General features: G+C 39.2%; 1 long non-coding RNA gene and 1 other non-coding gene across 2 annotated transcripts in view; one reads left to right on the top strand and one right to left on the bottom strand.

Moving 5' to 3' along the window:
- Nucleotides 1-696: 696 nt before the first annotated feature.
- TRNAT-CGU (transfer RNA threonine (anticodon CGU)) lies at nucleotides 697-768 on the bottom strand. The gene has a single exon. It is a non-coding gene; the product is annotated as a tRNA-Thr (tRNA).
- A 173-nt stretch (nucleotides 769-941) lies between these two features.
- The window catches only part of LOC115867665 (uncharacterized), a 46721-nt gene continuing 19886 nt past the window's right edge, over nucleotides 942-27776 (top strand). Inside the window, exons 1-2 of the long non-coding RNA XR_004045214.2 lie at nucleotides 942-1287; nucleotides 2645-2737. This is a non-coding gene — a long non-coding RNA (uncharacterized lncRNA). The remainder of the gene's footprint in view (nucleotides 1288-2644; nucleotides 2738-27776) is intronic.

The following is a 27776-nucleotide window of genomic DNA, read 5'->3' on the forward strand; positions in this document are numbered from 1 at the left end:
ACAAACGCCAGCGCTGACCAGAGATCCATTTTACTGGGGGGCAAACGGAGGCTCCGAGAGAGAGAGAGGAGAGAGCTTTAGATTTTCATGTCGGACCAGCTCCAAGTCTGGGCAGGATTTCCTCTCTAACGCAGTGCCTACAATGGATTTCCTTTTAAAAATAGCAAGCCAGACACCAGCTGACTCTGGGTGTGGGCTCAGTGTCAGGCAACGGCAGTTCTCTCGTTAGTGTGGAAACAATTGGACTTAAACGTTCAGAAAAATGCTTAGTGGCTCTTGAACCGAGGGCCATCCGCTGTAGGTTTTTCTTACTAGCTAAAATCATTGCTCGGGCCACGGTTTTCACGTGACCTCCGGGGCCTCGGAGTTTCAGACCCGTCTACCCGGAGCCCTCCTCCATCCCGCACAGGACGAGGCGTCGGGGACTGCAGGGGGGCGCTGTCTGCGGGAACGTAACGCCCCGCGGGTCAAGTTGGCGGCACAGCAGGGCATGAGACCGGACCACCCGGACTTTGACCTGCGCGGGCCGGAGAGAGCCTGAATCTAAACTGAGTGAAAACAGTTGGCTCCGTCGGCACCCAGAGGCGAAGATCTATTGATTAATACGGGATCCGGAAAGGGTAGAACGTCGATGATTACTCTCGAAAAGTGGTCACACCCCTAAAAAGTGGCCCCCTGTAGGGAAGTGAGAATGCTAGGCACGGACGGGGTTCGAACCCGTGATCTTCGGTTTACGAGACCGACGCCTTACCACTTGGCCACCGCGCCTGCGTTAGAATGGCGGCTCGGCGAGCCTCTATCCTGGCGCCACTCCCGTGCGCTCGCCCCACGGGCACGAGCGCGGGCCCCAGCGCACCCGCCCGGCCCCGCCCTTTCGCAGCGGCCGGTGGGGCGGGGCTCAAGCGTGCGCGCGCCGGCCGCTCGCAGCGGACTGACGGCAGCAGAGCGGGCAGGGAAGTCTGTCCTACCCTTCGTGTCCGAGTGGGGCCGGGGACTTCGTCTCCGGAGCCCCCAGAGTCCTCACAGGCTCGGCGGGAGGAACTCGTTTGGAGCTCGGGAGCGCTCAGGACGCTCGCAGGCATTTCAGAGCCTGAGGTTCGAATCCCAGCTTCCAGAGAGACTCCGCGACTTTGGACAACCGGTCTCGGGGCCTCAGTTTCCCCTCTAGGGTGAGGCACCCAGGAGGCGGAGGAAAAGGCTGTGGTTCCTTTACTAGCCCGACCCCTCGGGCGGTCCACGGCTGCCCTGCATGGAGCTGACGCTCAACGAGGGTTGTTGAATGAATGTGTAAGTTTTCTGAAATAAAAAGCCCCAAAGCTCCTCTTCCCCCAGATTGCCGCGGTTGAGCCCTGGGTGTGTGCCTGTACCCGGGGCCAGCAGCATCACCTGGGAGCTGGTTAGAAATGCAACTTCTCTGGCTCACCCCAGACCTGCCCAATTAGACCTGCTGGGGGAGCCGGGCAATCTGGGCTTTAACAGGCTCTCCTCCAGGTGATGCCGCTGCGCGGGAAAGGCTGAGCCCCAATGCTCTAGACGATTGATACGCATATTCACATTTATGTATTCAAACGTGCCCTTTTATTTTTATTCAAATGGACTGACTTTAAAGTGCACTTTGATTCTCCATTAATTAATGTATGGATGTGTTAACTAATACAGTGGCTTGTAGTACATTTTATAATCACGATAAGTGATAGCATATATTATTTTTAAAATTAACAGTTTCTCTTATACATTAATGTGATGTGTACTATTACAATATTGCATCGTAAATTATATATACTGCATTATATACTATAATATAATGCATGGATGGGATACCTTATTCTCTTTAATAGCTGCACGGTTTCCCATCCAGAGGCTCTATCACAGTTGATTTAATCAATTTCTGGGAGTAAGGCCTTGGGTTGTCTGCAGCTTTTTAGCTGCACAGAACATTCTGCTACATGCACCTTTGCCGCCTGGTACCAGTGATGCTCGCAGGGTATAAGGAGACATAAATTAAGAATGTCCACAGCCCACTGTGCAGGTGTATAGGCAAATGGGAAACCTATATATGCCAGGAAGTTGTGTTCACCAAGTTGCTTTAAATGTCACGGTTTGGGCAGGTGACTGGAAAAGGCCCTGGCATTTACCCTCAAACAGGAACTCTGAGATACTGCTCCCGGAGTGCTTGAGATCTATGTGCAAATCTCACTGCAGCTCTTTAATTAAAAAAAAAAATTGAACATTTTCAGAATTAAAATGTATTACTGAGCATTGCCTTTGAATGGTTGATGATAAAATTGATTCCATTGTCCCCCTCCATTTTTTGGTGTTCACTGAGTTGTTGGAATTATTGTGCAGAAGTGATAGGGCTTATAAAAAGTGAAAAGAAATTAGCAAATGAGAGAACATCACATGTGAGCTGAGCCCAGAACTAACTGGCAGGTGGAATGGAAATGAGATTCTAACAGGTGCTTTCTTCAGCTTTGTCTTCTGAGGGGAGGGAGGGGATTAAATGATAGAGGTGCATCTGTATCTTGATGGGCAGGTGGGATGCCTGAGGTACGCAGGGTCTGGGGTGTCCTGAGGGAGGCTGGCCCTGTGACCTTCTGTGAGCCCTAAAGTAGAGAACACAGGTCTGATCCTACTTCTCTCACAGGTGTAAGGAGCCCTGAGAAGCCACAAATCTTGGACACCTGGCTGGAGGATCTGTCCGTCCTGGCCCCAGCGTCTTAGAGAGGTACCTGCACAGGTAGGTCTTCAAAAAGTATTGTAGAGGAAATTAACATGCGATTCCTTTCAGTGTGGTCCTCCACGTGGTTCTGGAGAACCTCCTTGGCCAGTGCCTTCCAGCTACGGTGCCAGCAGAGTCCTGGCGCTGAACTTCCTAGATAAGCCCTTCCCCGAGATTTTTAATCTGGTGCCCACTGCACTCAAGACTAAAAAATCTGTGAATTCACCAAAAGTGTATGTAAAATGTGTGTGTTTCTGGGAAAGGGATGCCACAGTTTTTATCAGGTTTTCAGAAAGGCTTGCTGAGGGTCCTAGAAACCGTCAAGCCTTTTTACTCCCTCACTCCTCTGAAATGATTCACCCGAACCCCACTGAAATGCAGTGGGTCTAAAAGTGATTAACCACAGTTGAGGTTGCTTGAAAAAATGAAGGTGTCTTGGAGACACTGTCTCCTTCCAGGCAGGACTTCTGCGGCCACCGACTCCTCTGTTGGGGCCGCCCTCAACACCTTCACCCCTGCTTGCTGCCCGCCTCCCCGCCCCCCCGCCCCTCCGCCTCCCCACCCCTCCGCCTCCCCGCCTCCCCCGGCCCCTCCGCCTTCCCCCGCCCCTCCGCAGCAAGGGCTGCATCCATTTTAACAGCACTTCACAGTGTGTGAAGGGCTTTCACCTGCGTTAGCTCCATGGAGCCTTGGTTGTGGCCTAGCACGCTCGGCACTTGAACCTGAACATCTTGGGAAGATGCAGATGGACCCTGCGGTGGGGCTGAGGTTCTGCCTTTCTCACAACCTCCCAGGCTGTGCTGGTGCTGCTGGTCCGGGCCCTCACTTTGAGAACTGCTTTAAAGAGTTCTTGGAGAAATTAATTTTCTTGCAGAGGAGGGAAAAAAGCCCCCTCAGGCTTGGATATTTAGGTTGCCTGAGGTGCTGACAGCAGGCTTTTCTCTGATCACCTAAATCAAGACTTTGCCTGAAGAAGGCTCACTTAGCTACTCAAATAGCTCACTTAGCTATCCCTGCGACTGCATTGTCGGTGACGGACAGTTCAGAACCCAGGGCCAGAGCCAGAGGCCACAGCCCCCGTCATTGCTTTATCTCATAAATTCAGGGTTTTAGAGCAGGCTTGATGAGGCCAGGCAGGTTATATAAACCTGTGAATTGAATGCGTGGAGGACACACGGGATAGGGGCCGAGGACCAGGTGATATGGTGCCATTGTACATTCCTGCCAGAAATATATGCTTTCCAGTTGGGTCACATCTTTCAATTCCTGTCTTTTATTTTCTTCTTTTTATTTTTATTGAAGTATAGTTGGTTTACAATGTTATGTTAGTTTCGGGTATATAGCAAAGTGATTAATTTTATATATATATATCTCTTTTTCAGATTCTCTTCCATTATAGGTTATTACAAGATACTGAATATAGTTCCCTGTGCTATACAATAGGTCCTTGTTGGTTATCTGTTTTATATATAGTAGTGTGTATCTGTTAATCCCAACAATCCTAGTTTATCCCTTCCCACCCCTTTCCCCTTTGGTAACCATAAGTTTGTTTTCTATGTTTGTGCATCTATTTCTGTTTTATAAATAAGTTCATTTGTGTCATTTGTTTTAGATTCCATATATAAATGATATATTTGTCTTTGTCTTACTTAGTATGATAATCTCTGCGTCCATTTGTCTTTTTTATTTTGGCTACTCTAGTGGGTATGTGGTGGTACCTCATTTTAATTTGCATTTCCCTGATGACTAATGATGTTAAGCACTTTTTCATGTGCTCATTGGTCATTTGTTACATCGTCTTTTTTATTTATCTATTTATTTTTGGCTGCATCGGGTCTTCGTTGCGGCACACAAGATCTTTCATTGTGGGATGTGGGCTCTCTAGTTGATGTGCACGGGTCAGTAGTTGCAGTGCGTGGGCTTAGTTGTCCTGCGGCATGTGGGAATCTTAGTTCCCTGACCAGGGATCGAACCTGCGTCCCCTGCATTGAAAGGCAGATTCTTAACCACTGGACCACCAGGGAAGTCCCTGTTACATCTTTTGTGAAGTGTCTGCTCAAATCTTTTGCCCATTTTTATAGCTTGTTTGCCTTCCTATTTTTTTTTAAACCCAGTTCTTTTTTTTTAAAAAATAAATTTATTTATTTTTGGCTGTGTTGGGTCTTTGTTGCTGCGCGTAGGCTTTCTCTAGTTGTGGCGAGTGGGGGCTACTCTTCATTGCCGTGCATGGGCTTCTCATTGCAGTGGCTTCTCTTGTTGTGGAGCATGGGCTCTAGGCGCACGGGCTTCAGCAGTTATGGCACGTGGGCTCAGTAGTTGTGGCTCACGAGCTCTAGAGTGCAAGCTCAGTAGTTGTGGCACACAAGCTTAGTTGCTCCACAGCATGTGGCATCTTCCTGGACTAGGGCTCGAACCCGTGTCCCCTGCATTGGCAGGCGGATTATTAACCACTGCACCACCAGAGAAGCCCACCTTCCTATTTTTGAATCATCAGAGTTCATTGTATGTTCTGGACAGAAGTCTTTTTTCAGATATACGTATCGTTAGTATTTTCTCCTACTTGGTGGATTGCCTTTGCATGTTCTCAGTGGGGTCTCTCAAAGTGCAGAAGTTTTTAATTTTGATGAAGTCCAGTTTATCAATGTTTTTCTTTTATGCTTTTTTGTTTCCTAAGAAAGCTTTGTCTACCTGGGTCACAAAGGTTTTCTCCAAGAATTTTTATCATTTTTGCTTTTACATTTAGGTCTAGGATCCATTTTGAGTTAATTTTTGTGTATGGTGTGAGGTTGGGCTTGATGTCCATTTTTTCCCATATCCAGCACCATCTGTTGAAACGATGATCCTCTCTCCATGCAACTGCCCTGGTGCCTTTGTTGAAATTCACTTGACCGTGTACGTGTGGTCGGTTGCTGTGGTTTGTGTTCCATTGATCTGTATATCTATCTGTATGCCAGTTACCACACAGGCTTTGATTGTATTTTATGGAGAGTACTTGAAGTCACGTCTTTTAAATCCTCCAAATTTGTTCTTCTTTTACAAAACTGTTTTGCCTATTCTAGTCCTTTGTTTCCATATGATTTTCTGTATACTTTTTAGAATCAGCTCATCAGTTTCTACAAAATGCCTGCTCGGATTTTGATTGGGATTGTAGTAAAGCTATAATTGAATTTGGGGGAAATTAATGTCTTAACACTATGGAGTCCCCTCATCTATGAATATTTCAGTTGTTTGTTGCTGGTGCCTATGACTCTTGGATTCTAAATTCATTTCGTTGGCATTTCATCATGTGAGATTTCTGTGATTTTCAGTGGAAGAGCAGCTAGAAAGTTCGTGGTACCTGTGTTTACCTTCTTTTGGCACTCCATCCAAGCAGGAATCCCTGCCACATAGAGGCAGTGTGCAGGCCCCTGCAGAACATAGCAGGGTGAGGACTGAAGCAGGATGTGTTGCCTGTGTAACCTCTGAAAAACTGAAGGTCTCCCAGCTTGGAGAGAGAGGCAGTAGTTTTTTCAACTCCCTTTCACAAATAATGCCAACCATACAGAAAATGGTACAAAGAGGAATTCTGCAGAAAAATTACAGCTGTATAGAATGCCCTGATATCACCTCATCAAGTCAATCTTAGAACCTCTAACCCTGGAAAAATAAGTTTAAATTGGTTCATTCCAGAACCAGAATAAGATCAAGCTGGCAGCTATGAACAGTAAAAAGTTTTGTTCTTTCTCTTTTCCCTTTTTTTTCCGGATACGCTCTGAAAAGGTCAACCAGGTTATCTGAGGCACAAACATTAGTGTGCAGAGTTGGTGACCGTTTTATGGATATAGAAAGCAGTCGACAGTAACAGGATAAATTGCTATTTCTCTTATTACTTGTCCTGTATTAGGTGGAGGACTCCCACCCTCTTAGCTCTCAATTCCTTCCTCTCTCTCCTCTTCCTTTTTGAGGTGACCAGTCTTAGGAGTTTTTTTGGATTTTCCCACATCTTTTTCTGTTGATATGTGTTTATACATAGGAAACGTAGTGTTTTGGGGGGGTTGTTCTCCTCAACAAATGGTGCATATTTTGTAAACATGTCTTCTTTTTGATGTTAACTCTACAAAGCATCAGAGGTCTAACCGTGTCACTCCCTATGGCTCTAGCTCATTCCTTGTAACCGCTGTGTTCTAGTCTGCTCGGGGGACTGTAGCACAGTTTTAATAAATCCCCTATTGCTGGCCACCTGGGTTGTTTCCAAGTTTTCTTCGTTACAAGCAGAGCTGCTCTTGCATCTTTGCACGTGGCTCCCAGTGCACACATGTGGAAGGTTCTTTAGCATAGATGTCAGGGTCATTGCTTTCCTAAGATAACTTTCTGCCGTAGGGTAGCAGCCTTAAGCAAACAGTGCTGCAAGCATCTGCTTGCCGGTGAGTGAGCCGGCCATCAGTGCTACTGGGCTACGGGAGTTGTATTTGCTCTTGCTTGAGGCTCTCATTTTCAACTTTGTGCGGAGGTGGTTTGGACGAGGCAGAAACAATCAGCCACGCACTTTGTGTGATGTCTTGGCCGAGGTCCACCCAATGTGGTGGAGACGTGTTATGGGTGTGAGTGTGTTGGTATCAAACCGAACAAATTCCTTTGGTTTCCAGTATTATGAGCTTGTAAGAAACATTATGTGAATGTCCCAAATGGGTTCCTTCACATATGTTGCCACTTTATATAAAGTAGTACCAGCATCTCACATGAATGATACATGGTGTGTGTTTATTAGTACCGCAAAGAATCATTTATTTTCCTTTAGGTTTATTCATAGTATATGATATTTCAAAAACTCAAACCTTTAATCATTAACCAGGAAGTCATTTTGATAGACAGACAGACAGACAGATAGATAGATAGGATGGATGTTGACCTTTTCCTAGGCCTTGTATTTTAAGATCCTTGTTACATAAGTGACACTTGATCTAATGGGTTTCAAAATTTTTTTTTAGCCATTGCAAACTTTTGGAGAATTTATCCTTGTTATTGGGGCATCTTCCAATATACCCCCCCTGCATTTTAAAGCTAGGAGTTGAAGCAGTATATACATGGTTAAAGATGAAATATATGTTATGAAGTTAAAAGTGACTATTTAAAGATGTCATCTCCCATCATCAGCTGCCAATTATCCTATCCCCGGCTTTTGACGTAGGAGGTGATTATTCCCAGGGATGTTCTTGGCAACTTGAAAAGATAAATGGGTGGAAGGAAACGAGAGAAACTGTGATGATAAATTTACTTACAGAGAAGAACCTACCTTTTGCATTTTCCCCTCGTGGTTCCGCTTTAGTGCTGTAAAACTGTACATATACACGTAAAACTTAGGTAGAAAAATGTTGAACATGAAAGATGACCTTTTCCCTTCTTCCTTGTTCCATTATGGACAAGTTAGAATTGCTTTTTTGGAAACATGAGTAAGATTTTATTGGAAACATTTTGCTGTTCTTCTCTCTCCTTTCATGGTTCTTAAAAAGCTGTCACTGTGTCTTGTGATGCTTTCTGTCTCTGTAACTGCTCGTTGGACCAACTAGAGGCCTTGGAAGTGTGAATGGTTTCTCTGGCGTTTACCTCTGTGTGTTTGCCGGTTGTCACGGTATATTAGTGAGTGCTATTTAATCCCATGCTAGCTCTAAAAATAACACGATGGGAAGTATTTAGAGAAAGTTTGAACACTACGTCCAGATCTCAGCTTATCTCAAATAAAAGCCACTAGTTCCATTCAGGTAAAAACACTTGTAGAAATCCAGGGTGGCTTTTTTCTTTTGAATTGGGGTTTTGGTTTTTGGTTGTTTCTTCCTGTCCTTTTGTAATCCATCTCCTCCACCCTCCAACAGCCATTCTGCTTTCTGTCACTATCTGTTAGTTTGTATATCCTAGAATTTTATATAAATGGACTCGAAACAGTGTGTATTCTTTTTCTTTTTTTAAAAAAATTGGGGACTTCCCTGGCAGTGCAGTGGTTAAGACACCATGCTTCCAGTGCAGGGGGGCACAGTTTGGATACCTAGTCGGAGAACTAAGATCCCACGTGCCACGTGGTGCAGCCAAAAAAATATATATATGTAAAATTGAAGTATAGTTAATTTACAGTGTTGTGTTAATTACTGCTGTACAGCAAAGTGATTCAGTTTTATATATATGTATATATACACATACATTCTTTTTAAAAAAATATTCTTTTCCATTGTGGTTTATCATAGGATATTGAATATAGTTCTCTGTGCTATATAGTAGGACCTTGTTGTTTTATGTATTCTTTTCCTGGCTTTCATTCAGTGTAATTATTTCAAGACCCATCCATGCTGTACGTTATTGTGAACCAAGAGTTCGTTCCTTGTTACTTATGAGTGGTATGGACATTTGAGTTGTTTGCAGTTTGGGGCTATTACAAATAAAGCTACTATGAACATTTGTGTACCAGCCTTTGAAAGGACATTAAAAAGCTTTCCTTCCTTTTGGGTGAATACATAGGAGTGGAATGCCTGGATCAGATGTTTATATTTTTAGGAAACTGACTGTTTTCCAGAGTGGTTGTGCCATTTTGCATCCCCACTGGCAGTGTAGAAGAGTTCCAGTTCCTCCACATCCTCATCAACACGTGGTATGGTTAGTCTTTTTAATTTAATTTAGCCATTCTAACAGGTGGGCAGTGCTATCTCATTGTTTTAGTTTGCATTTCTCTAATGACTAATGAAGTTGAGCATTTTTTTCATGTGTTTATCTACTATTCATCTGTCTTCTTTAGAGAAGTATTCATACGCCTTATGCATTTTTTATTGGGTTGTTTTTCTGGTTTTTTTGGCCGTGACACGCGGATTGTGGGCTCTTAGTTCCCCGACCAGGGATCGAACCCATGCCCCCTGCAGTAGAAGTGCGGAGTCTTTTTTTTTTTTTTAAATAAATTTATTTATTTATTTTTGGCTGCGTTGGTCTTCGTTGCTGCACATGGGCTTTCTGTAGTTGTGGCAAGTGGGGGCTACTCTTCATTGTGCTGTGTGGGCTTCTCATTGCAGTGGCTTCTCTCATTGTGGAGCACGGGCCCTAGGTGTGCGGGCTCAGTGGTTGTGGCATGCCGGCTCAGTAGTTGTGGCGCACGGGCTTAGTTGCTCTGCAGCATGTGGGATCTTCCTGGACCAGGGCTCCAACCCGTGTCCCCTGCATTGGTAGGCGGATTCTTAACTACTGCGCCACCAGGGAAGTCCCAAGGAAGTGCAGAGTCTTAACCACTGGACTGCCAGGGAAGCCCCATCATTATTGAATTTTGAAAGTTCTTGATATATTCTGGATACAAATCCTTTATCAGATGTATGATTTCCAAATATTTTCTCCCCTGTGTGGCTCTTTTCCTTCTCTTAACAGTGTTCTTTTAAGAGCAGAAGTTTTAAATTTTGATAAAATCTGGTTTATCTATTTGTTCTCCTTTGCATCATTCTTTTCTTGTTATATCTAAGAAACTTTGCTTAACTCAAAGTAACAATGTTTTTTTCCTATGTTTTCCTCTAAAAGTTTTATAATTTGAGTTTTTACATTTAGGTCGATGACCCATTTATAGTTAAATTTGTATATATTGTGGGTTATGAATGGAAGTTTGCTTTTTTGTATATAGGTATCAAATTGTTCCATTGTCTTTTGTTGAAAAGACCATCCTTTCTCCACTGAATTGCCTTTGCACCTTTGTTGAAAATAAGTTGTCCACATATGTGTGGGTCTATTTCTGGGCTCTGTTTTGTTCCATTGATCTATTTGTCTATTTTTACACCAGTTCCACACTATCTTAACTAATGCAGGTTTATAATAAGTCCTGAAATCAGGTAGTGTTAGTATTCCAACTTTGTCCTTCCTCTTGACTATTCTAGTTCCTTTATATTTCCATGTGAATTTTAGAATCTGGTAACAATTTATACAAGAAGCCTATTGGGATTGCAGTAAATCTTTAGGTCAATTTGGAGAGAACTGGCATATTGACACTATTGAGTCCTCCAGTCCCTGGACATGATATATCTTTTGATTTATTTAGGTCTTCTTTAACTTCTCTCAGCAGTGTTTTTGTCATTCCCAGTGTACACACCTTTCACATATTTTGTCAAATTTATTTTTCATATTTTGGAGTATATTATAGATGATATTATTTTAAAATTTCAAGTCCTGATTGTTCATTACTGGTAGATGGAAATGCACTTGCATTTTTTATATTGGCCTGCTATTCTGCCACCTTGTTAAACTCACTTATTAGTAGTCTTTTGGTAGATTCCTTCAGATTTCTATATAGGCAATCATGTAATCTGTGAATAGTGACAGTTTTACTTCTTCCTTTCCAATCTGAATGCTTTTTATTTATTTTTCTTGCCTTATTGTCTAGAACTTCCAGTATAATGTTGAGTAGAAGTGGTGAGAGAGGACATTCTTAGTTTATTTCTGATCTTAAGGAAAAAGCATTCAGTCTTTCAATATTAGGCATGGTGTTCCCTGTGGGTTTGTCATAGATGGCCTTTATCAGGTTAGGAAGTTCCCTTTTATTCCTAATTGGTGAGGGATTTTAAAAAAAATCAGGAATTAATGTCAGCTTTTTCCAAATGCTTCTTCTGTGTCTATTAAGATGATCATGGTTTTAAATTTTTTTAGTTTGTTAATATGGTAAATTACACTGATTGATTATTCAAACATTAAACCATCCTTACATTCCTTGGACAAAACTCCACTTGGTTAGGATATATTATCCTTTTTATATATTGTTGGATTCAATTTTCTAAAATTTGTTTAGAAATGTTCTATGTTCCTGAAGGATATTGGTCAGTAATTTACTTTTCTAATAATGTCTTTGTCTGGCTTTGGTGTCAGGGTAATACTGGCATCATAGAATAAGTTGGGAGGTATTGCCTCCTTTTCAGTTTTCTAGAAGAGTTTGCATATAACTGGTATTGTTTATTCCTTAAATGATTGGTAGAATTCACCAGAAAAACCATCTGGGCCTGTGGTTTCCCTTATGAAAAGGTTTTTCACTATTAATTCAACTTTTTAAAAATAGATATAGGATTAATCAGGTTATTTATTTCTTTTTAAGTGAACTTCATGGTTTGACTTTCAAGGAATTGTTTAATCTAAGTCGTTGAATTTATTGACATAAAGTTTTTCATAATATTGCCTTATTATCCATTTCATATTTGTAGAATCTGTAGTGATGTCACCTCTCTCATTCCTGATATTGGTAATTTGTGTCCTCTTGCTTTGTTTTCCTGATTTGTCTGTTGGAGGTTTATCACTTTTACTGATCTCCAGGGACCAGTTTCTAGTTCCATTGATTTTTCTGTATTGCCTTTCTGTTTATTTCATTGATTTCTGCTCTGGCCTTTATTATTTACTTTCTTCTATTTTAGGTTTAATTTGCTTTTCTTTTTCTAGTTTTTTTTTTTTTTTTTTTTAGGGTGGACACTGAGGCCATTGATTTGAGAACTTTCTTTTTTCTAATAAAGGCATTTAGTGCTATAAAAGTTCTCTTCAGATACCGCTTTAACAGGTTATCACACAACTTGATATATTGTGTTTTTATTTTCATTCAGTTCAAAATACTTATTTTCTCCTTTGGCTAATTTTTTTTTTTTGTCCCACAGGTTACACAAAAGTGTGTTAGTTTCTAAATATTTGGGGATTTTCAAAAGGATCTTCCTTTTATTAATTCCTACTTTAACTTCACTGTGGTTGGGGAACATGTGCTGTTGAAAAGAATGTGTATTCTGTTGTTGGGTGAAGTGTTGTGTAAATGTCAATAAGGTCAAGTTGGCTGCTAGTATCGTTTTTGTTTTTTTGTTAAATCCTTACTGATTTTCTGTTGACTTGTTCAGTCAATTACTGAGAGAGGGTATTGACATCTTTGGCTATAATTGTGGATTTGTCTATCCCTCCCTGAATTTCTGTAATTTTTTTGTGTCATGTAGTTTGAACTTGTTGTTAGGTGCATAAACATTTAGCATTCTTTTGACTTCTTCATGAATTTATCATTATGAAATGACCTTCATTTTCTCTAGTAATATTCTTTGTCCTGAAATCTCTGAAATTTTGTCTTATATAAATGTAGCCATTCCAATAATTGATTAGTATTAGCATGGTATACCTTTTTCTATATGCTTCCTTTTAACTTATATCTGTGTTTTTATATTTAAGGCGTGTTTCTCATAGGTAGTATAGAGTTGAGTTTTGCTTTTTTAGCCGTTCTGAAAATCTCTGCCTTTTAATTGAATTATTTAGACCATTTACATTTAATGAGACAATTGATGTAAGTTTAAATTTATCATCTTGCTACTTGTTTTCTATTTGTCCCATCTGTTTTTCCTTCCCCTTTCTCTCTTTTTATACAGCTTTGATTTTGTTAGTTTTTATAGTTCCATTTATCACCTTGTTTGATTTATTAGCTATCACTCTGTTTTTTGGTTTTTGTTTTTAATTTAGTGTTTGCTGTAGGATTCATAATATATATCTTTAACTTATCACTGTCTACCATTAAGTGATATTATACCACTTAACATATAACATAAACATTTTACAATAATATGCTCCCATTCTCTCTACCTGACCTTTATGTTTTTGTTTTCATATATTTTACTTTTACATATGTTATAAAGCCCATACAACATTTGTTGTTAATTTTGTTTAAATAGTTAACCTTTAGGAGATTTAAATACTAAGAAAAACTGTCATATACTTATTTACATAGTTACCATTTCTGGTGTTCTTCATTTCTTTGTGTATATCCAGACTTCCATCTGGCACTATTTTCCTTCTGCCTGAAGTCTTCCTTTAACATTTTTTCTTATAAGAATCTGAAGACGAAAAAAGAAAAAAAAGGAATCTGAAGACAGTGAATTGTTGCAGCTTTTGTATGTCTGAGAACATCTTGCCTTCATTTTTTTTAATATAAATTTATTTTTTATTTTTATTTTTGGCTGCATTGGATCCTCGTTGCTGCGTGTGGGCTTTCTCTAGTTGTGGTGAGTGGGGGCTAGTCTTCGTTGTGGTGCACAGGCTTCTCATTGCAGTGGCTTCTCTTTGTTGCGGAGCACAGGCTCTAGGCACGTGGGCTCAGTAGTTGTGGCACGTGGCTCTAGAGCGCAGGCTCAGTAGTTGTGGCGCACAGGCTTAGTTGTTCCATGGCATGTGGGATCTTCCCGGACCAGGGCTCAAACCCATGTCCCCCATATTGGCAGGCGGATTCTTAACTCCTGTGCCACTAGGAAAGCCCCTGCCTTCATTTTTGAAAGATACTTTTGCATGTTATAGAACTCTAGGTTGACAAATTTCTTTCAGAATTTTAAAGATGGTACTCCACTACCCTGTATCATTTCCAACAAATCTGCCATCATCCTTATCTTTGCTCCATTATTCATAATGTGTCTTTTCCCCGTCTACTTTTTAAAAAACATATTTAATGGTGATAAAATACACATAATGTAAATTTTACCATTGTAACCATTTTTAAGTGTACAATTCAGTGGCATTAAGAAATTCACATTGTGTAACCATCATCATTATTCATCTCCAGAACTATTTGCATCTTGCAAAACAGCAACTCTGTATTCACTAAAACAATAACTCTCTATTTTCCCCTACAGCAATCCCTGGTAACGACCATTCTACTGTCTATGTGTGAATTTGATTACTCTAGGTATCTCATATGAGTGGAAGCATACAATATTTTAAAAATACTTTTTAAAATTGAGGTATAGTTGATGTACAACATTATACAAGTTTCAAATGTACAACATAGTGATTCACAATTTTTAAAGGTTATACTCCTTTATAGTTATTATAAGATATTAGTTATATTCCCTGTGTCGCATAATATATCCTTATAGTTTATTTTATACACAATAATTTGTACCACTTGTTCTCCTACCCATGTCTTGCCCCTTCCCTTTTCACTCTCCCCACTAGTAACCACTAGTTTGTTCTCTATATCTGTGAGTCTGTTTCCTTTTTGTTATATTTACTAGTTTGTTTTATTTTTCATATTCCATATGTAAGTGATATCATACAGTATTTGTCTTTGTCTGACTTATTTCACTTAGTCCCTCCAAATCCATCCATGTTGTTGCAAATGGCAAAATAGCATTCTTTTTTATGGCTGAGTAGTATTCCATTGTATACATACACCACATCTGTTTTTAAAATTAATTTATTTATTTATGGCTGTGTTGGGTTTTCTTTGCTGTGTGTGGGCTTTCTCTAGTTGTGGCGAGTGGGGGCTATCTTTGTTGCAGTGTGTGAGCTTCTCATTGTGGTAGCTTCTCATTGCAGAGCATGGGCTCTAGGAGTATGGGCTTCAGTAGTTGTGGCACTCGGACTCAGTAGCTGTGGTTCACAGGCTCTAGAGCGTAGGCTCAGTAGTTGTGGTGCATGGGCTTAGTTGCTCTGCGGCATGTTTTTGGATATATACGCAGTAGTGGAATTGCTGGATCATGTGGTAGTTCTGTTTTTAGTTTTTTGAGAAACTGCTATACTGTTTTACACAGCGGCTGCACCAATTTACATTCCCACCAACAGTACACAAGGGTTCCCTTTTCTCCACGTCCTCGCCAACATTTATTATTTGTGGTCTTTTTAATGATAGCCTTTCTGACAGGTGTGAGGTGATATCTCACTTTGGTTTTAATTTGCATTTCTCTGATGATTAACAATGTTGAGCATCTTTTCCTATGCCTGGGCCATCTGTATATTTTCCTTGGAAAAATGTCTATTCAGGTCTTCTGCCCATTTTTTAATTGTGTTGTTTGTTTTTTTGATATTGAGTTGTTTATATATTACAGATATTAACCCCAATAATATAATGTTATTGGTCATAGCATTAGCAAATATTTTCTCCTTTTCAATAGGTTGTCTTTTTATTCTGTCAATGATTTCCTTTGCTGCGAAAAAGCTTTTAAGTCTCCTTAGGTCCCATTTGTTTATTTTTATTTCCTTTGCTTTAGGAGACAGATCCAAAAAAATACTGGTTTGATTTATGTTGACAAGTTTTCTGCGTATGTTTTCTTCTAGGATTTTTATGGTTTCTGATCTTACATTTAGGTCTCTAATACATTTCAAATTTATATGGTATGAGGAAATGTTCTAATTTCATTCTTTTATGTGTAGCTGTCCAGTTTTCCCAGCACCACTTAATGAAGGGAATGTCTTTTCTCCATTGTATATTTTTGTCTCCCTTGTCATAGATTAACTGACCATAAGCGTGTGGGTTTATTTCTGGGCTCTCTATTCTATTCCATTGATCTATGTGCCAGTACCGTACTGTTTTGATTATTGTACCATACTGTTTTGATTATTGTAGTTTTGTAGTATAGACTGAAGTCAGGGAGCATGATTCCTCCAGCTCTGTGTTTCTTTCTCAAGATTGTTTTGGCTATTTGGGGACTTCTGTTTCCATAAAAATGCCCTTGGTATTTTGATAGGGAATGTGTCAATTGCCTTGGGTAGTATGGTCACTTTAACAATACTGATTCTTCCAATCCATGAACATAGTATGTCTTTTTTAAAAAATTACTTTTATTTTATTTTATTTTACTTATTTATTTGGTTGTGTTGGGTCTTAGTTGCAGCTCACGGGCTCCTTAGTTGTGGCTCGTGGGTTCCTTAGTTGTGGCTCATGGGCTCCTTAGTTGTGGCATGGGAACTCTTAGTTGTGGCATGCATGTGGGATCTAGTTCCTGGACCAGGGATTAAACTCGGGCCACCCTGCATTGGGAGCACAGAGTCTTAACCACTGCACCACCATGGAAGTCCCCATGACATATCTTTTGGTCTGTTTGTCATCTTCAGTTTCTTTCGTCAGTGTCTTATAATTCTCTGAGTTCAGGTCTTTTACCTCCTTAGGTAGGTTTATTCCTAGGTATTTTATTCTTTTTGATGCAATGGTAAGTGGGATTGTTTTTCTTAATTTCTCTTTCTGATAGCTCATCATTAGTGTATAGAAATGCAACAGATTTCTGTATATTAATTTTGTATTCTGTGACTTCATCAAATTCATTGATGAGTTCTAGTAGTTTTCTGGTGGTGTCTTTAGGATTTTCTATGTATAGTATCATATCTTTTACAAACTTTGATAGTTTTACTTCTTTCCAATTTGGATTCGTTTTATTTCTTTTTCATCTGTGATTGCTGTGGTTAGGACTTCCAATACTATGTTGAATAAAAGTAGTGAGAGTGGGCATCCTTGTCTTGTTCCTGATCTTAGAGGAAATGCTTTCAGCTTTTCATCACTGAGCATGATGTTAGCTGTGGGCTTGTCATATATCACCTCTATTATGTTGAGGTATGCTTTCTCTATGCCCACTTTCTGGAGAGATTTTATCATAAATGGACATTGAATTTTTTCAGAAGCTTTTTCTGCATCTATTGAGATGATCATATGATTTTTATTCTTCAATTTGTTATTGCAGTGTATCATATTGATTTTGTGGATATTGAAAAATCCTTGCATCCCAGGGGTAAATCCCACTTGATCGTAGTATTTGATCCTTTTAACGTATTGCTGGATTTGGTTTGCTAACATTTTGTTGAGGATTTTGCATGTATGTTCATCAGTGATATTGGCCTCTAATTTTCTTTCTTTCTTTTTTTTATATCTTTGTCTGGTTTGGGTGTCAGGTTGATGCTGGCCTCATAGAATGAGTTTGGAAGTGTTCCTTCCTCTGCAGTATTTGGAGTAGTTTGAGAAGGATAGGTGTTAACTCTTCTTTAAATGTTTGGTAACATTCATCTGTGAAGCCATCTGGTCCTGGAGTTTTATTTGTTGGGAGTTTTAAAATTACTGATTCAATTTCATTACTGGTAATTGGTTTGTTCATATTTTCTATTTCTTCCTCGTTCGGTGTTGAGAGATTGTACATTTCCAGGTATTTGTCCATTTCTTCTAGGCTGTCCATTTTATTGGCATATAGTTGTTCATAGTAGTCTCTTATAATCTTTTGTATTTCTGTGATGTTGGTTGTAACTTCTCGTTTTTCATTTCTGATTTTATTGATTTGGGCCCTTTCTTTTTCTTGATGAGTCTGGCTAAAGGTTTATCAATTTTGTTTATCTTTTCAAAGAATCAATTCTTAGTTTCATTGATCTTTTCTATTGTTTCTTTAGTCTCTATGTATTTCTGCTCTGATCTTTATGATTTCTTTCCTTCTACTAACTTTGGGTTTTGTTCTTCTTTTTCTAGTTCCTTTAGGTGTAAGGTTAGGATGTGTATTTGATATTTTTCTTGTTTCCTGAGGTAAGCTTGTATCCCTTTGAACTTCCCTCTTAGAACTGCTTTTGCTGCATACCATAGATATCGGATTGTTATGTTTTCATTTTCATTTGTCTCCAGGTATTTTTTAATTTCCTCTTTGATTTCTTCAGTGATCCATTGGTTGTTTAGTAGCGTATTGTTTAGCCTCCACGTGTTAGGATTCTTTGCAGTTTTTTCTCGTAGTTGATTTCTAGTCTCATAGCGTTGTGGTCGGAAAAGATGCTTAATATGATTTAAATTTTCTTAAATTTACCAAGGCTTGTTTTGTGTCCTAGCATGTGATCTATCCTGGAGAATGTTTCAAGTGCACTTGAAAAGAATATGTTGGAATTATACAGTATGTACATTTTTGTGACTGACTAATTTCACTTAGCATAAGGTCCTCAATGTCCATCCATGTACAATGTGCTGGAATTTCCTTTTTAGTAGGGGCGAATAATATTCCATTGTACGTATATACCACATTTTGTTCATTCATCAGTGGACACTTGGGTTGCTGCCACCTTTTGGCTATTGTGAATAATTCTGCTATGCACAGGAGTATATAAATATCTCTTCAAGACACTGCTTTCAATCCTTTTGGGTATATACCTAGAGTGGAATTGATGGATCACATGGTAATTCTATGTTTAATTTTTTTGAGGAACTGCCATATTGTTTTCCATAGCAGCTGCACCATTTTATACTCCCACCAATGATTGCACAAGGATCCCAGTTTCTCCAAATCTTCACCAATACCTGTTATTTTGTTTTTTTTGAAAGAGTATCCATCCTAATGGGTGTAAGATGATATCACATTTGATTTTGATTTGCATTTCCCTAATGATTAATGATGTTGAGCATCTTTTCATGTGCTTATTGACCATTAGTATACCTTCTTTGGAGAAATGTCTGTTTAAGTTGTTTGTCCATCTTTAAATTGGGTTGTTTTTGTCTTTTGTTGTTGTTGAGTTGCAGGAATTCTTGACATATTCTGTCAATGTTTGCTTTATATATTTAGGGTCTGATGTTTGCATATGTTTGTAATTATATTCTTGGTGAATTGACCCTTTCATCATTATATAATGCCCTTCTTTATCTCTTGTAATAGTTTTTTAAATTTAAAGTCTATTTTGTCTGATATTAGCATAGCTATTCCTGTTCTCCTGTGGTTACTATTTGCACAGAATAACTTTCTCCATCCTTTTGCTTTAAATCTATGCAGGTTCTTAGCTCTAAAGTGAGTCTCTCATAGACAGCATCTAGTTGGATTCTCTTTTTTAATTTGTTCTGCCAATCTGTGTCTTTTAATTGGGGGAATTTAATCCTTTTACATTTAGTTACTGATAGGGAATTGCCATTTTATTTGCTTTCTGTATGTCTTATACCTTTTTTGTCCCTTCCTTCCATACTGCCTTCCTTTGTGTTTAGATGATTTTTTTTAGTAGTGACATGTTTCGATTCCCTTCTCATTTCCTTTTTCTTTTTTTTTAAATAAATAAATTTATATAAAAAAAAAGAAATTTGGGACAGGAAGGAAAGTAGATTACCAACTTAATCTAATCTTTCAGATTGCTTCTATTTTTCTTTTTTTTGAATTTATTTTTTTATACAGCAGGTTATTAGTTATTTATTTTATACATATTAGTGTATATATGTCAACCCCAATCTCCCAATTCATCACACCACCACCACCACCCATGCCACTTCCCCCCTTGATGTCCATACGTTTGTTCTCTGCATCTGTGTCTCAATTTCTGCCCTGCAAACAGGTTCATCTGTACCATTTTTCTAGGTTCCACATATATGCGTTAATATATGATATTTGTTTTTCTCTTTCTGACTTACTTCACTCTGTATGACAGCCTCTAGATCCATCCACGTCTCTACAAATGACACAATTTCATTCCTTTTTATGGCTGAGTAATACTCCATTGTATATATGTACTACATCTTCTTCATCCATTTATCTGTTGATGGGCATTTAGGTTGCTTCCATGTCCTGGCTATTGTAAATAGTGCTGCATGAACATTGGGGTGCATGTGTCTTTTTGAATTATGGTTTTCTCAGGGTATATGCCCAGTAGTGGGATTGCTGGGTCATACGGTAATTCTATTTTTAGTTTTTTAAGGAACCTCCATACTGTTCTCCATAGTGGCTCTATCAATTTACATTCCCATCAACAGTGCAAGAGGGTTCCCTTTTCTCCACACCCTCTCCAGCATTTGTTGCTTGTAGATTTTCTGATGATGCCCCTTCTAACTGGGGCACTATTATTCAACTATGTTGAATAGTAGTGTTGAGAGTGGACATCCTTGTCTTGTTCCTGATCTTAGAGGAAATGCTTTTAATTTTTCACCATTGAGAATGACATTTGCTGTGGGTTTGTCATATATGCTCTCTATTATGTTGAGGTAGGTTCCCTCTATGCCCACTTTCTGGAGAGTTCTTTATCATAAATGGGTGTTGAACTTTGTCAAAAGCTTTTTCTGCCTCTATTGAGATAATCATATGGTTTTTATTTTTCAATTTGTTAATATGGTGAGGTGATACCTCATTGTAGTTTTGATTTGCATTCTCTAATAATTAGTGATGTTGAGCAGCTTTTCATATGCTTCTTGGCCATCTATATGTCTTCTTTGGAGAAACGTCTATTTATGTCTTCTGCCCATTTTTGGATTGCGTTGTTTGTTTTTTAATATTGAGCTGCATGAGCTGTTTATATATTTTGGACAATAATCCTTTGTTGATTCGTTTGCAAATATTTTCTCCCATTCTGAAGGCTGTCTTTTCGTTTTGTTTGTAGTTTCCTTTTCTATACAAAAACTTTTAAGTTTCATTAGGTCCCATTTGTTTAATTTTGTTTTTATTTCCATTACTCTAGGAGGTGGATTAAAAAAGGTCTTGCTGTGATTTATGTCAAAGAATGTTCTCCCTGTGTTTTCCTCTAAGAGATTTATAGTGTCAGGTCTTACATTTAGGTTTCTAATCCATTTTGAGTTTATTTTTGTATATGGTGTCAGGGAGTGTTCTAATTTCATTCTTTTACATGTAGCTGTCCAGTTTTCCCAGCACCACTTATTGAAGAGATGTATTTTCTCCTTTGTATATCCTTGCCTCCTTTGTCATAGATTAGTTGACCATAGTTGTGTGGCTTAATCTCTGGGCTTTCTATCCTGTTCCATTGATCTATATTTCTGTTTTTGTGCCAGTACCATATTGTCTTGATTACTGTAGCTTTGTAGGATAGTCTGAAGTGCAGGAGCCTGATTCCTTGAGCTCCGTTTTTTTCCCTTAAGATTGCTTTGGCTATTCGTGGTCTTTTGTGTCCATACAAATTTTAATATTTTTTGGTTCTAGTTCTGTATTGCACTGAATCTGTAGATTGCTTTGGGCAGTATATTTATTTTCACAGTATTGATTCTTCCAATTCAAGAACATGGTATATCTCTCCATCTGTTTGTATCATTTTTTTAAAAAATTTATTTATTTATTTTTGGCTGCATTGGGTCTTTGTTGCTGTGCGCAGGCTTTCTCTAGATGTGGTGAGTGGGGGCTACTCTTCGTTGCGGTGTACGGGCTTCTCATTGCGGTGGCTTCTCATTGCAGAGCATGGGCTCTAGGCATGCGGGCTTCACTAGTTGTGGCACACGGGCTCAGTAGTTGTGGCGCACAGGCTTTAGAGCGCAGGCTCAGTAGTTGTGGCACACGGGCTTAGTTGCTCCATGGCATGTGGGATCTTCCTGGACCAGGGCTTGAACCCGTGTCCCCTGCACTGCCAGGCGGATTCTTAACCACTGTGCTATCAGGGAAGCCCCTTGTATCATCTTTAATTTCCTTCATCAGTGTCTTATAGTTTTCTGCATACAGTTCTTTTTTCTCTCCAGATAGGTTTATTCCTAGGTATTTTATTCTTTTTGTTGCAATGGTAAATGGGAGTGTTTCCTTAATTTCTCTTTCAGATTTTTCATCATTAGTGTATAGGAATGCAAGAGATTTCTGTGCATTAATTTTGTATCCTGCAGCTTTACCAAATTCATTGATTAGTTCTAGTAGTTTTCTGGTGGCATCTTTAGGATTCTCTACGTATAGTATCATGTCATCTGCAAACAGTGTCAGCTTTACTTCTTCTTTTCCGATTTGTATTCCTTTTATTTCTTTTTCTTCTCTGGTTGCTGTGGCTAGGACTTCCAAAACTATGTTGAATAATAGTGTTGAGACTGGACATCCTTGTCTTGTTCCTGATCTTAGAGGAAATGCTTTTAATTTTTCACCATTGAGAATGTTGTTTGCTGTGGGTTTGTCGTATATGGTCTCTATTATGTTGAGGTAGGTTCCCTCTATGCCCACTTTCTGGAGAGTTTTTTTTTTTTTTTTATCATAAATGGGTGTTGAATTTTGTCAGAAGCTTTTTCTGCCTCTGTTGAGATAATCATGTGGTTTTTATTCTTCGGTTTGTTAATATGGTGTATCACATTGATTGATTTGCGTATATTGAAGAATTCTTGCATCCCTGGGATAAAACCCACTTGATCATGGTGTATGATCCTTTTAATGTGCTGTTGGATTCTGTTTGCTAGTATTATTATTTTTTTTTTTCGGTATGTGGGCCTCTCACTGTTGTGGCCTCTCCTGTTGTGGAGCACAGGCTCTGGACGTGCAGACTCAGCGGCCATGGCTCGCGGGCCCAGCCATTCCGAGGCATGTGGGATCTTCCCGTACCAGGGCATGAACCCGTGTCTCTTGCATCGGCAGGCGGACTTTCAACCACTGCGCCACCAGGGAAGCCCCGCTAGTATTTTGTTGAGGGTTTTGCATCTATATTCATCAGTGATATTGGTCTGCAATTTTCTTTATTTGTAGTATCTTTGTCTGGTTTTGGTATCAGGGTGATGGTGGCCTCATAGAATGAGTTTGGGAGTGTTCTTCCTCTGAAATTTTTTGGAAGAGTTTGAGAAAGATGGGTGTTAGCTCTCCTCTAAATGTTTGATAGAATTCACCTGTGGAGCCATCTGGTCCTGGACTTTTGTTTGTTGGAATATTTAAAATCACAGTTTCAATTTCATTACTTGTGACTGGTCTGTTCATATTTTCTATTTCTTCCTGGTTCAGTCTTGGAAGGTTACACCTTTCTAAGATTTTGTCCATTTCTTCCAGGTTGTCCATTTTATTGCCATAGAGTTGCTTCTAGTAGTCTCTTAGGATGCTTTGTATTTCTGTGGTGTCTGTTTTAACTTCTCCTTTTTCATTTCTAATTTTAATGATTTGAATCCTCTCCCTCTTTTTCTTGATGAGTCTGGCTAATGGTTTATCAATTTTGTTTATCTTCTTAAAGAATCAGCTTTTAGTTTTATTGATCTTTGCTATTGTTTTCTTTGTTTCTATTTCATTTATTTCTGCTCTGATCTTTATGATTTCTTTCCTTCTACTAACTCTGGGTTTTGTTTGTTCTTCTTTCTCTAGCTCTTTTGGGTATAAGGTTAGATTGTTTATTTGAGATGTTTGTTGTTTCTTGAGGTAGGATTGTATTGCTATAAGTTTCCCTCTTAGAACTGCTTTTGCTGTATCCCATAGGTTTTGGATCGTCATGTTTTCATTGTCATTTGTTTCTAGGTATTCTTTGATTTCCTCTTTGATTTCTTCAGTGATCTCTTGGTTATTTAGTAACGTATTGTTTAGCCTCCATGTGTTTGTGTTTTTTACATTTTTTTCCATGTAACTTATTTCTACTCTCATAGTGTTGTGGTCAGAAAAGATGCTTGATATGATTTCAGTTTTCTTAAATTTACTGAGGCTTGATTTGTGACCCAAGCCGTGATCTCTCCTGGAGAATGTTCTGTGCACACTTGAGAAGAAAGTGTAATCTGCTGTTTTTGGATGGAATGTCCTATAAATATCAATTAAATCTATCTGGTCTATTGTGTCATTTAAAGCTTGTGTGTTTCCTTATTAACTTTCTGTTTGGATGATCTGTCCATTGGTGTAAGTGAGGTGTTAAAGTCCCCCACTATTATTGTGTTACTGTCAATTTCCTCTTTTATAGCTGTTAGCAGTTGCCTTATGTATTGAGGTGCTCCTATGTTGGGTGCATATATATTTATAATTGTTATATCTTCTTCTTGGATTGATCGCTTGATCATTATGTAGTAATGATCTCTTGTAACATTCTTTTTTTAAAAGTCTATTTTATCTGATATGAGTATTGCTACTCCAGCTTTCTTTTGATTTCCATTTGCATGGAATTCTTTTTCCATCCCCTCACTTTCAGTCTGTATGTGTCCCTAGGTCTGAAGTGAGTCTCTTGTAGGCAGCATATATATGGATTTTGTTTTTGTATCCATTCAGCGAGCCTGTGTCTTTTGGCTGGAGCATTTAATCCATTCACGTTTAAGGTAATTATCGATATGTATGTTCCTATTTCCAGTTTGTTAAGTGTTTTGGGTTTGTTTTTGTAGGTCCTTTTCTTGCCTTGTGTTTCTTACTTAGAGAAGTTCCTTTAGCATTTATTGTAGAGCTGGTTTGGTGGTGCTGAATTCTCTTAGCTTTTGCTTGTCTGTAAAGCTTTTGATTTCTCCATCGAATCTGAATGAGATCCTTGCCAGGTAGAGTAATCTTGGTTGTAGGTTGTTCCCTTTCATCACTTTAAAATGTCATGCCACTCCCTTCTGGCTTGTAGAGTTTCTGCTGAGAAATCAGCTGTTAACCTTATGGGAGTTCCCTTGTATGTTATTTGTCGTTTTTCCTTTGCTGCTTTCAATAATTTTTCTGTCTTTATTTTTTGCCAGTTTGATTGCTATGTGTCTTGGTGTGTTTCTCCTTGGGTTTATCCTGTATGGGACTTGCTGTGCTTCCTGGAGTTGGGTGGCTATTTTCTTTCCCATGTTAGGGAAGTTTTTGAGTCTAATCTCTTCATATATTTTCTCAGGTCCTTTCTCTCTCTCTTCTCCTTCTGGGACCCCTATAATGCGAATGTTATTGTGTTTAATGTTGTCCCACAGGTCTCTTACGCTGTCTTCATTTCTTTTCATTCTTTTTTCTTTATTCTGTTCCATGGCAGTAAATTCTACCATTCTGTCTTCCAGGTCACTTATCTGTTCTTCTGCCTCAGTTATTCTGCTATTGATTCCTTCTAGTGTATTTTTCATTTCACTTATTGTATTGTTCATCTCTGTTTGTTTGTTTTTTAATTCTTCTAGATCTTTGTTAAACATTTCTTGCATCTTCTCAATCTTTGTCTCCATTCTTTTTCCGAGGTCCTGGATCATCTTCACTATCATTATTCTGAATTCTTTTTCTGGAAGGTTGCCTATCTCCACTTCATTTAGTTGTTTTTCTGGGGTTTTATCTTGTTCCTTCATCTGGTACATAGCACTCTGCCTTTTCATCTTGTCTATCTTTCTGTGAACGTGGTTTTTGTTCCACAGGCTGCAGGATTGTAGTTCTTGCTTCTGCTGTCTGCCCTCTGGTGGATGAGGCTATCTAAGAGGTTTTTACAAGTTTCCTGATGGGAGGGGCTGGTGGTGGGTAGAGCTGGGTGTTGCTCTGGTGGGCAGAGCTCAGTAAAACTTTAATCCGCTTGTCTGCTGATGGGTGGGGCTGGGCTCCCTCCCCTGTTGGTTGTTTGACCTGAGGCGCCCCAACACTGGAGCCTACCCGGGCTCTTTGGTGGGACTAATGGCGGACTCTGGGAGGGCTGATGCCAAGGAGTACTTCCCAGAACTTCTGCTGCCAGTGTCCTTGTCCTCACAGGGAGACACAGCCACCCCCCGCCTCTTTAGGAGACCCTCCAACACTAGCAGGTAGGTCTGATTCAGTCTCCTGTGGGGTCACTGCTCCTTCCCCTGGGTCCCAATGCACACACTACTTTGTGTGTGCCCTCCAAGAGTGGAGTCTCTGTTTCCCCCAGTCTTGTCGAAGTCCTGCAATCAAATCCTGCTAGCCTTCAAAGTCTGATTCTCTTGGAATTCCTCCTCTCATTGCCGGACCCCCAGGTTGGAAAGCGCAGAACCTTCACTCCAGTGGGTGGACTTCCGAGGTATAAGTGTTCTCCAGTTTGTGAGTCACCCACTCAGCAGTTATGGGATTTGATTTTATTGTGATTGCGTCCCTCCTACCATCTCATTGTGGCTTCTCCTTTGTCTTTGGATGTGGGGTATCTTTTTTGGTGAGTTCCAGTGTCTTCCTGTCGATGATTGTTCAGCAGTTAGTTGTGATTCTGGTGCTCTCGCAAGAGGGAGTGAGAGCATGTCCCTCTATTCCTCCATCTTGAACCTATCTCCTCCCTTCTCATTTTCTTTTGTGTATATTCTCCATGTATTTTGTTTGTAGTGGTTACATTTAACATCCTAAACTTATAACAATCTATTTAAACTGATAACCATTTAACTTTGCTCACATACAAAAATTCTACTTCTTTACAGCTCCTCTACACCCACCTTTGTTACTGATGTCACAAATTACATCATTACATGTTATGTAATGATCCTTTGTAGATTTAGAATTATTTTTATGCTTTTCTCTTTTAAATCCTATGAAAGAATAAAAAGTGGAGTTAAGATCCAAAGTGACAATAATAGAGGTTTTTACTTGTCCATATATTTATCTTTACCAGAGAACCTTATTTTTCATAGGACTTTGAGTTACTGTCTAGCATTCTTTCATTTCAACTTGAAGGAGTCCCTTTAGCATTTCTTGCAGGGCAGGTCTAGTGGTGATAACTCCTTTAGCTTTTATCTGGGAATGTATTAATTTCTTCCTCACTTTTGAAGGACACTTTGTTGTATATAGAATTTTTGGTTGACAGTTTTCTTCGTTCAGCACTTTTTCATTTTTCCCCCCCAGTTTTACTGAGGTATAATCAACTGTATATATGTAAGGTATATTTTGATATACCTACACACTGTGAAAGGATAACCATAGACAAGCTAATTATCACATCTATTACCCACATAGTTACCAATTTTTTTTTGGTGTGTGATGAAAATACTTAAGATCTACTCTCTTAGCAAATTTCAGTACAATACAATACAGTATTGTTAGCTGTTTTCACCATACTGTATGTTAGGTCCCCGGAGGTTATTCATGTTATAAGTGGAAGTTTGTTCCCTTTGACCAATAGCACGCCATTCCTTCCCCTGCCCCTGATAGTCACCACTCTACTCTGTTTCTGCGAGTTTGGCCTTTTTAGAGTCCACATATAAGTGAGATCATGTACAGTATATGTCTTTTTCTGTTTGACTTATTTCACTTAGTATAATGCTCTTGGGTTTTATCCATGTTGTCACAGATGGCAGGATTTCCTTCTTTTATAAGAGTGAATAATATTCTTGCATGTGTGTGTATCACATTTTCTTTATCCATTCATCTGTTGATGGACACTTAGGTTGTTTCTGTATCTTGGCTATTGCAAATAATGCTGCAATGAACATGGAAGTGAAGATATATCTTTGAGATACTGATTTCATTTCCTCTGGATATATACCCAGAAGTGGGATGGCCAGACCATATGGTAGCCCTATTTTTAATTTTTTGAGGAACCTCCATACTATTTTCCATAAAGGCTGTACTAATTTACATTTCCACCAACAGTACACAGTGGTTCCCTTTTCTCCTTATCAGATACATGGTTTGTAAATATTTTCTATTCTGTAGGTTGCCTTTTCATTTTTTTGATTGTTTGCTGTGCAGAAGGTTTTTAGTTTGATGGAGTTCCACTTGTTTATTTTTGCTTTTGTTTCCTGTGCTTTTGGTATATCTAAAAAGTCATTGCCAAGGCCCATGTCAAGGAGCTTTTCCTC

This window comes from Globicephala melas, chromosome 15 (genome assembly GCF_963455315.2).
Source record: "Globicephala melas chromosome 15, mGloMel1.2, whole genome shotgun sequence".
In the NCBI taxonomy this organism is placed as follows: domain Eukaryota; kingdom Metazoa; phylum Chordata; class Mammalia; order Artiodactyla; family Delphinidae; genus Globicephala; species Globicephala melas.